At 39.1% G+C, this 10,000-nt stretch overlaps 1 long non-coding RNA gene across 2 annotated transcripts in view; it reads left to right on the top strand.

Annotated features, from left to right (window-relative positions):
* LOC137974392 (uncharacterized) overlaps positions 1 to 10,000 on the top strand; it is a 35,743-nt gene that overhangs the window by 22,760 nt on the left and 2,983 nt on the right. For both annotated transcript variants that reach the window (XR_011117447.1, XR_011117448.1), the window contains exons 2-3: positions 3,455 to 3,549; positions 3,814 to 3,921. This is a non-coding gene — a long non-coding RNA (uncharacterized lncRNA). The remainder of the gene's footprint in view (positions 1 to 3,454; positions 3,550 to 3,813; positions 3,922 to 10,000) is intronic.

Raw genomic sequence — 10,000 nt, 5'->3', positions numbered from 1 at the left:
GGATTAAGATTTGTTCTATTGTTTGAAACCTCGTGATGTCCTGCCCCGCCTTAATGCTTTGTTCTCTTTTCCATTTTTATTGTATTGGGAAAGATCGAGTGAAAATTTTTCAATGGTCTTTTGTAATTGAGTTGCTATAAATAAGAGCTACGTCATGAATCAGTGACTATAATTGCTGTACAGTCTGGGAGTTCTGTCATCCAATGATTTATTTGTTTACGAGAAAACCGTTTCATCCAGAAACTCCTGGCGGGCTTCAGAAGTGTTTTGCGACTGACAAAACACTGCATTATTACTAGTCATCTAGGTTTGTAATTTATAGTTTAATTCATAGTCTCTTCATACATATATGTATATATTTTTTTTCTTCTTGGAGGGTATGTCTTAGCATGGGAATTTGGTTCCCCCCTACTACCGTCCCGTCAACCATTTTTGTATTTTTGTTCGGTTGTATTTGTATCAGTTATGTATGGTTACGAACTGCGATTAAAGATTAAAGATTAAAGACAATAAACCCTCAAAACCTACTTCAAAAAGAGGCAAAACTACAGAATACAGGGCCATTTATTTTCATGTCATTGAGAGATGCGTGTTTGGAGTCAGTGACCAAACTCGAAACCTTTGCGGCGCTTGTTTACGCTATATACCGTTACCGTGGATCTTTCTGCCTCTCTACAACGACAGGAGGACAGATGACATCAAACAAAAGAAACTAAAGATTGTCAACAAAAGAGCCAAAAAAAATCCCTAATCCCAAGTGAACAAATTTCATTTCGGGTCCAATGTAGAGTGCCAGGCTTCGCTGGGAACGATCATATCGTACTTCCAGAAGCCTACAAAGGCATCACGCGAGCATGAATTGCATGGTCACGCGCGCAAGCTTCGCGCTACGTTACTTTAAATAGCGTATGATAACGAACTTCGCTTTCATATGACTGATGAAGGCTTAAGGACTAGCTGAAACGTCTGTTGAAAAATACCAAGAGTCAGAGGCAAACCTTTTTCCATAGAACTTATGACATCTCCTGACTACACGTTTTCCATTTTTAAACATATTGGAAAACAGTTTACATTGTTCTCTGTTTGTTCAGTTCTGTTTTATTCTTTTTTATTCGATTCCATTCTACTCAAATGTATTGTTTTATAAGACAATACAGTACAAATAAAAAATGCAAATTAAGGTACAATCTACTCCGCGTAGTATTTGCAGAAAGATCTACCAGCTTTCATGTCTCGAAATGATCTTGCATCATGGTTGTTAGCACTCGCAGCTCTTTCTTCCTCTGATATTTTTTATTCTGTGAGGTTGATATTTTCGTAAGGCTGATAATTATCCTTTTTCGGTCATGTGACACCTCTCCAAAGGTGCCTTGTGATTGGCTTGCTATTAACAACAGAAGCAATGACGTAGACTGAAAACACTCGAGGATTCTATGATACCAAATATCTCAGGGCCAGCTTAAGGGCGGTGCCTTCCAATTCAAAGGTATTTTTACCCCGGTTTATGATTATGCAGGAAATGTAGATCTTAACAAGTGTTACTGAAATCCAAAGAGGAAATTGGGGGTAACCACGCATTTTTCAAAGATAATTGATGAATACTCATCAAAGGTCGTTTTTCCACTGTAAGTGAAGATGATTTCACGTTGAAATGGTTTTTTTTTTCTCTTTTCTGAAATAATCACCTGTGTATTTATACTAAAACAATTATTCGCCGAAGGCGAAGTGATTATCGGTGAATATTCACCTCGACTTTGTCTCGGTGAATATTCACCGATAATCACTTCGCCTTCGGCGAATAATTGTTAATTATTCTTAATTGTAGTTTATTTTAGCCATCGATAAAATTGATAGTTTTTTCTAATAAAAAGGATGCACTTAGCTCACATTTAATCCCAAGCACAGTAACAAGTAGACCTTACCTACTTCCAAAATGGCTTTACGTTTTTAGTTACACCAAGGCTCAAGCAGTTTGATGATTTGATTAGACTTTATTCCTTTACCCTTCAAGCTTCATACGGCATCTGAGCTTTTCCGAAGCATCCATATGTTATTCATTTTAAAATATACCAAGTGCCAGCGGCTGAACAAAAATTGTGAGGGGCCGTTACCGTTTAATTAAAGCATTCGGAAACTGGGTGGAAAAAACAGAATGCATCATGGAATTTCCGGATCACGAATGTGCACTTTTTCAAGAGCTAGTCTTCATTTGAGGTTAGAACGGTAACCATTATGGAATCGTTGAGTCTAGAAAAAGAATTCAGCATTGATGTCTGGGAATCCTGCAAAGTGCTTCGTACACCAATCACTGCTTTATCCCGAACCCGTCAAATATAGTATGATAATAAATGTGTTGAATAAGGTTTTTTTTCCAAAGAAGAGTAACGTTAAGATGTTTGCGAGACCACTTTGAACCACTGAGTGTTGAAAATCTGTCTTTGTTTTTCAGTAGTGTTTGTTATTATATTTTGTCGCTTGTAGATGAAAACATTGCGAGAGTACTGGCTAATTTTTTTTTTAATTTTGAAGTTCAGCAAAGCATATTTGAGCTGTTGGACCTGTATGTATGTCTTCCTAACGTTGTTATGGCTATTCCGCAATCTCTGCATTTCATGTTTAAAAGTTCTGCCTAAAAATTGAAAGTGCGTTGGTTGGTTTCCGACTCATTTCACGTATTAAATTTTGTCTATAATAACTTCCTTGGCCTGTCTTCTACGCCCTCTGACCAAACCAGAGTCGACAGGCCTGGCTATGAGCATTAGGACGATTTACCTTGGTCATTTCATGATCTTACCAACTTCATTATCATCTTAACGTAACATTATGTTTCCAAAGCGGTCACTGATCTTCACTTTAAGAAAATTGTCAAGTATCTGTTGGTTTGTGGTATAACGCACTTCCGTTGTGTAAAGATGAGTAACTTAGGAAGTCCATAATCTCTCTCATTTGGCCTTGGCAATTGGCTTTGGCCCATCAGTTTACGGTATTAGAGAGATTTCGCATCACGTACGTTTACGTGATACGGCAAACATCGGCTTCACGTTTCACGTTTCACGTTTCACGTAAAATAGAGAGAAGGTTCTGGTTGTGACTTTAGCTTCGAGGCGTGACCCACGGCAACTCGAGTATTTAGTCACTAAAAGGCAAAAGCAAAAACTCTGGGTCTTTTTAAACGTTGTTTGTAGAAAAAGACGCTATATAAAATGACATTTCTTACTCGACAAAGTTTCAGTGAAGCTGTTTTTGTCCGGTCAACAGAGAGTCAACGTAAGGTCATGAAGAAAGCTGTGGGCAAGGAATCAGTTTTGAACTCTGTAACCATGAAACCTACTTTTCCTCCTTTGACATACCGGTTTTGGGTACTTTTTTGTACGACAACGGCAAATCACTTCAATCAGATTGCGAGATCACAAGCAATTATGGTAAAGTGGCACTTTTTATTTATTTTTTTCAGAAACTTGCAACAGGAAATAAATGGTAACTGCAATTCCTGTAAATATTGACATTCAGAACCAGCTCCTCTTGGATGAAAGTTAAAGCAATCGCCTGGTAAAAACAACTTTAATAACCGCAGCTTTGCACATTTTTTTATTTTTTAAGTATTAGGCAAAATACGTGGGATTGACCATTGAGTGGGTTAGATATCACTTGGGTTGGTTAATGGGCCCCTGGTTGATCTAAATAAATCTCTTGACACTATCAAACTTAGCTTTTCGATATTGATTATCTTCGCAGTTATTTTTGTGTATGGTTGAAGCGACGTGTCGTGCAATATCTAAAAGGTGATTCAGTTTTTTATGGTCCTTTCCACAGGAATGCAACACTAGCGACAAAGACGTCAGTCACGAAAACAGTGTTAAAAAACGTACACTGCGAGGCAGCCCATGTCATAGAAATATTGATGCAGTGTATGATGTCAAGGTAGACCTTTCATTACGTTACCATGCCAGCAACTCTGATTGTTTTTTAGCTACCGAGTTGACATATATTTAATTAGCAATTATCAAAATGAATTTAACAGTCAATTCTGTCAATTTTCGTTAATTTGTGGCTATCTCAATACATTCAGCGTGATAGTGCTCCATAGCATTCACGACGTATTAAACTACATGAAGTTTTACTCTTGAGCCGCTTTAGAAATACAGTCTCTTATTGAATGTATTATATAGTCTGTTCTTTTGAGTTATGCACTGGAGAATCTTTCTTTCGCGACTGAAAAACACTCATTTGGATAAGTGTTTCCTTACCTTTGGTTCGATCTTGATGAAAGATGGTTTCTTCTTTCTTTAGAAGAGGATTGCGATCTGGTAACAGCAAAGATTCCCAGTCAGTGTAAACACCTTTAAATACGAAAAGCTAACATTGGCGTTTTTTATGACTCAAACAATGTCTCGTAAGCTTTCATTTCTTGTTCTTCTTCAATTCGCGTGCACACTTCACTAAAGATAACTCAAAAGAACTGTAACCTTTTCCGCTCTCCGGAATGTCTGTAATCGTCCAGGTTTGCGTAAATTCTGATACTATATTCAGTTCAGTCCGGGGTTCTATTCTTTCGGTACTGAAGAATATCAAAAACAACACTTGGGTAACATTCGTTAAGTTGTAAAAGTGGAATCCTTAATGTTAGCGTACACACTTGAAAATACCATCTTCAAGATTTTTCCCACAAAATTTAGAAGTATGAAGTAAACTGGAGTTCAAAGACTTCGAAAAGAGAAGGAAATTTGATCAGTCATTCATTTTTGAGCAACAGGAAAAAATGGTGCGATCAGAATATTAAGGTGTTTGTCTGCGGAGTCACTTCTGCAGCAAATACGACATCTTCAAGAGAGGCACTTCAGCGAGAGCGCTGCGTGTGAAACGTGGATTTTTTATTGTTTTTTTAAATCAATCGCCTTAAGAGTTTGCCTTAATCAGTTAGACACCAGAAAAGGGACTAAACCGAGACAAGTCGTACATGGTCGTTGGGCCTAAAAAATTATTATATGTTATTCATTTTAAGGCTTCTTACACTGCTAAGTAAAAGGTACAAAATTTGATAATAGTCTTGATGGACAAAATGAAAAATAATGATAATTCGAATGATACAGAAGAACGTTATTTCTGTAACAAAGTATACCACGAACACTGGACATTGAGACCTACAGTTCTCAGAGGGAGAGCTCTGTTTTGTATGTTAAGTTATTCTAGAGGAGATAGAAGGTACTGCCATATCAGACATAGTTAGGACTTCTAATTATCGTGTGTAAGCTAATGTAATTCTTCAAATTCGGAGGTGGCATTTTTCCAAATGGGTCCTCACGATACTTAAATAAACACGTTACCAGACTGGAACGAGTAGTGGAAGCGAAATAAGCATAGTATTCGTTTCAGGCCAATCGAATAACTAGTCTTCAACGACTAGTATTGTTGCTTCCCGTGACATACATTTGAGCATGCGCTTTACTTCTTTATAGGCCTACTTGATATGGCAAACTGTTGTCGACTTTTACATCGTTTAAGGTCTTTAAGAGGCAAATTAAGATGACGCCAAAAAATGATGCAATGACGTGCAAATGAGACAACGTGTATACTGATTCTTATCATTCAGGGCGGTAACCCCAAGTAGGATTTTGGACAAATCGTTTCCAGCCAAGTTTGATTGCGGATTTTCGAACAATAATCAACCAGCCACCCTCGATTTACAATCATTATACAGTTAAGTCCAGCTTGACGGACGGTAGGCAATAACCCTGATTGCTACTGAGCGCCTATATCTGAATTTCATATTATTTCAGGTTTGTTCGAAATGCGTGCGACTCTACAATTCATTGTTACTGTTTTGGGGGGCCATTTCCTGAGCTTCACAGTGAACAAGGAAGCCGCAATTCAACCTAAGCCTTTTCTACTCGCACAGGTCATATTCGTGGGAAATGAGTCAATATGATAAGATTGATATGAGCAATCTTTTGATAAGACTGCGCTTGAAACTTTCCCGGCGCGTGCTCAAAACTAATCTTGTTCGCGCGGTCGTACTCCTACCCAGATTTACAGGTTCCTGTCACAAGCAGTCCCAACTTTAACCTGCTAACTTTTTCAAGCGACGTCAATCGATGGTGACTCATTACAACATGTTACAAACAACTGCTTGATTGAAAAAGGCATGACAAATGAGCCGTCACCAAATGAATGAGTAACTAATATTGGGTCTGTATTGAAGACCAGCAGCGGCGTGTTTCCAGTTCGGAAAAAAAATTATTTTGAGAGCAATTGCTGTTTTAAGAACTGTTGCGAACAATTGATATTGACCGTGCACTCAGTGTAAGTGTGTCCGGCTTGTTCCCGAAAATAGATTTCGTCCTCATGAGATTCAATTTCACTTTGGTGTTACCGTGAATTAGCTACGTCTTGCCAATGAGCATATCAAAACGTTTAAGGGCCGATTTACACGATACGATTTTGTCGCATGCGACAAGCTCACGACAGGCCTACGACATGACTTACGATTGTCGCAGCGTTTTAAAACATGTTTTAAAATGCTACGACATTTTTTCTGACGTACACAACAATCGTAAATCATGTCGTGGGCTTGTCGTAAGCCGTTGTCGCATGCGACAAAGTCGTACCGTGTAAATCGGCCCTAATGCGTGCAAGACTTTTCTTACCTGGAACTTTTTGCTTCTGGTTCGTAACATTATTGGTGAAAATTCTACGGCACGGAATGTGTCGTGAATATTTCTTCGCGTGCCGTGCGTGACATTCCTAAAGAGAAATTGAAGTTGTTGACCATTGATATTTGACGTATCGGTCGTTGTTACAATGGGAAAGGAAAACTAATTACAAAAAAAATCAATAGTGAGGTTGGCTTGTAATTCGGAATTTATGGAACGCAGTGACATTTAATGCGTGATCGATCACTGAAACATGCCTAGGCGATAAATTCTGAAGTAGACACCGTTAACTTTTCTTTTGATCTGTTTGCTCGATCGCTTCAAATGATTCGCATGGTGAACCCTCTGAGGACGATGAAAAATCGCATTGCTACTAAGCATCTGTTGTTTACAATGAGAACGTCCTTGCCTTTTTGCCAGTCTGCGCGAAATAAAACTAGGTGCCATAGAAGCTCGTGTCATAGAGACTAGTGACGGAACCAAGACCCGGGGCCCAAGAAGAAGAATAGTATAAGCAATTATCGCGATCGTGAGTGAAAGCTACCGCTAACAAAATACAACAAAGATTTGATACTCATTGTTTCTTTATTTACTCAATCCCACTGAAAAGCATATCAAATTAGACAGGCATCAACTGCTTTTATAGTTGCTAAATTTTTGAATGCGCATGCTCAAGCGGTTGTTGGTAGTCGACGATCAGTAGTCGAAATCGTAGTCGACGGCGACTGAAATGTCACCTCAAAATATGTTTGCTCTCTTTTAAGTCTTTCTCGATCATTCTGTCTCGTTCGCGTCCTACAATGGTATCCAGAAGGTAAATTGGTACGAGCGGTTTTGGAGTAAAAATATAGAATGAAAGATTCACATTTGTCTGCTCGCGTTGTCGTCAAAACCCCGTGGGTGGGGGGGGGGGGGGGTGGTACTCCAGTTGGCAACGATTAATTGATTTAAGAGCTTACAAGGCGCAAATATCCATATAAATATATTAAAATGCGCTATCCTAATAATAATAATAACTAATAATAATAATAATAATAATAATAAAATGATGATATATAGAATTAAAAAACTTATGGCTAAAATTAAGAAATAGTTTGAGCTAAAAATGCCTTTTCAAAAAGGTGAGTCTTCAATGATCGTCGTATCTTTTAGGGGTCAAAATCGGGGATCTGGTATCTTTTAGGGTGTCTAAAAGGTTTCTGGACCTCCAAAGTCTAAGTGGGTATCTTTTTAGCGTATCGTTGCTGTTCTTGAAATTAATAGATCTGAGAATTATGACAATGCTTTTCTAAACTTTTCAAGCAGGTGTTTGAAGTTGACGTCTCTGGAACTATTAAAAATGCTTAAAAATTAAATTTGTTTATTTTTAGCTGGTATCTTTTTGGGGTAAAAATCATATTTTCCCACGCCCACCTTCGTGAGACTCCGGTATCTTTTAGTGGTATTTTTGAAAATTTCCGACGATGATCCCCGCCCTACGATATATGGTAGTCCCTACTCCGGGGTCAAAACTGTCGATTGTCATATGATACAAGTGAAGACGCGTCACCAGTTGCTTTGTTCGCACGTGTTCCAACCTTTCGGTTGTTCGGCATGGCGGGGATTTCTGCTACAGATCGTTTTCACTGTCACGCAACAAAAAAATAAAATCGAAACCGTTCAATGAAAAAAAGTTTGGATGTTGTAGGAGACAAATTCATACTAGTTAATCACTTCTCCAATTGTCAGGTCTGTGCGTTACGTAAAAACACCTTGCGATGTGATGACATCACTGTGAAAACCTTCAGTTTAGTCTGGCTTGGATATATTGAGGGCCAGTGTGTCCTCATAACATCTGCATGAATATAAGTTCGAAAAGAGAGAGGCCGCTGTGGAAAATTGGAGGAAAGGAAAAATGTCTGAGATGTCGAGCTAAAAAAATGAAACAGTACAGATTTTTAAAGTGGAACACATTATTGGAACGATTTTCAAACAATGGGACAATTTAGGCCTCAGTCTGCATTATGTACCCCAGTACATGTACCCCATGTACCCCAGTCTGTATGTACCCCAGTACCCCAGTCTGCATTATGTACCTAGTCTGCATTTTAAACCCAATCTGCAATATGCAATCTGCAGTCCGTAGTCTGCATTTTATACTGACTGACAAAAATATGCGCTAAAGAGAAAGGGACTAGAAAAGAGGTTTGTCACATACGGTGTAGAGGCCGATTTATCTCTCCCATGCTGCTTCGGCGGGGACAGAGTATCAAGTAGCAAGGTTCTAGCAGACCCGCTTTGCAGTGTATAAGCAACGCGTACGTGACTGGACATCCAGCTGCAACAAAAGCAAACTGTGATCTGGCTAAGGGTGTATGAAGGTCAAGGGCGGACCCCAAAACAGCAGAATCTGCCAAACAAAATCAAGAAAGAATGAATTTAGATCTTGAAGAACTGCTGGGCGACTGTAGTAAGAAGCACAAGCTTGATGAAAGTGACCCTCTCCACGATGACATAGCAAAGCTAATGCTTGGTGAGGAAAAGACTGACTCAGCAATAGCTGACAGTCTTGTAAAGATTATCCAATCTCAGTGGTTGAACAAACTGAATGAAGAACAGCTGAAAAGTGTATCTGGAAAATATCTTAGGCCAAGCAACTGCAACAAACTGATAACTTCAAGAGTGAATCCTGAGATCTGAAAGCGACTTGATCATATGGCTACACATACGAGGCAAAGACCTCAAGCTGTCAGCCCTACAGTCCACCGTGACCGAGATGGCATATATTTTTGCAAAAACAACAGATTTACTGTTGAAAGCTTGCGGGGAGAATAAATCCTCTGGCACCGAAGAGCTTATAAGAATGAATGCAGTTGCCATTGCTCCCTTGGGTCATATCAGTTTTCAAATATCACAGAAGGCGAAGGGATGCCATAAAGCCGAACCTGACCGAACAAGGATGATGCCACGTTATGTGCGTCGCGCGTCCCAGTGACCAAGCTGTTATTTGGGGACTAATTACACCCATCTTCAAATAAGATCAGTGGTACGGCGAGTAGTTCAGCTACCTATAAAAGGCATAACTACAAGCCCAACCCAATTGTCGAACGGGCAGTAAGAATCCTTTTTTAGGGAAGAGGCATCCCTACACGAATCACAACTTCAGAAAGTACAATCAGAACTACTCTAAGAAAAGAACGGATCCATCGGATCGGAAATAGTAAATACAGTAAATACCCTGTCAAACAGGTTTGACTTGGTTGAGGTATGGCAGGAATTTGACTCCATTATTTGAATGAAAGATTCAGGCAATATAGCCAACCATTATTTACAATATGGCAAACTTCAGACCCAGAAATTCTGGAAACAGT

Source organism: Montipora foliosa, chromosome 10, assembly GCF_036669935.1.
Source record: "Montipora foliosa isolate CH-2021 chromosome 10, ASM3666993v2, whole genome shotgun sequence".
In the NCBI taxonomy this organism is placed as follows: domain Eukaryota; kingdom Metazoa; phylum Cnidaria; class Anthozoa; order Scleractinia; family Acroporidae; genus Montipora; species Montipora foliosa.
This window is presented reverse-complemented; position numbering and strand designations above follow the sequence as displayed.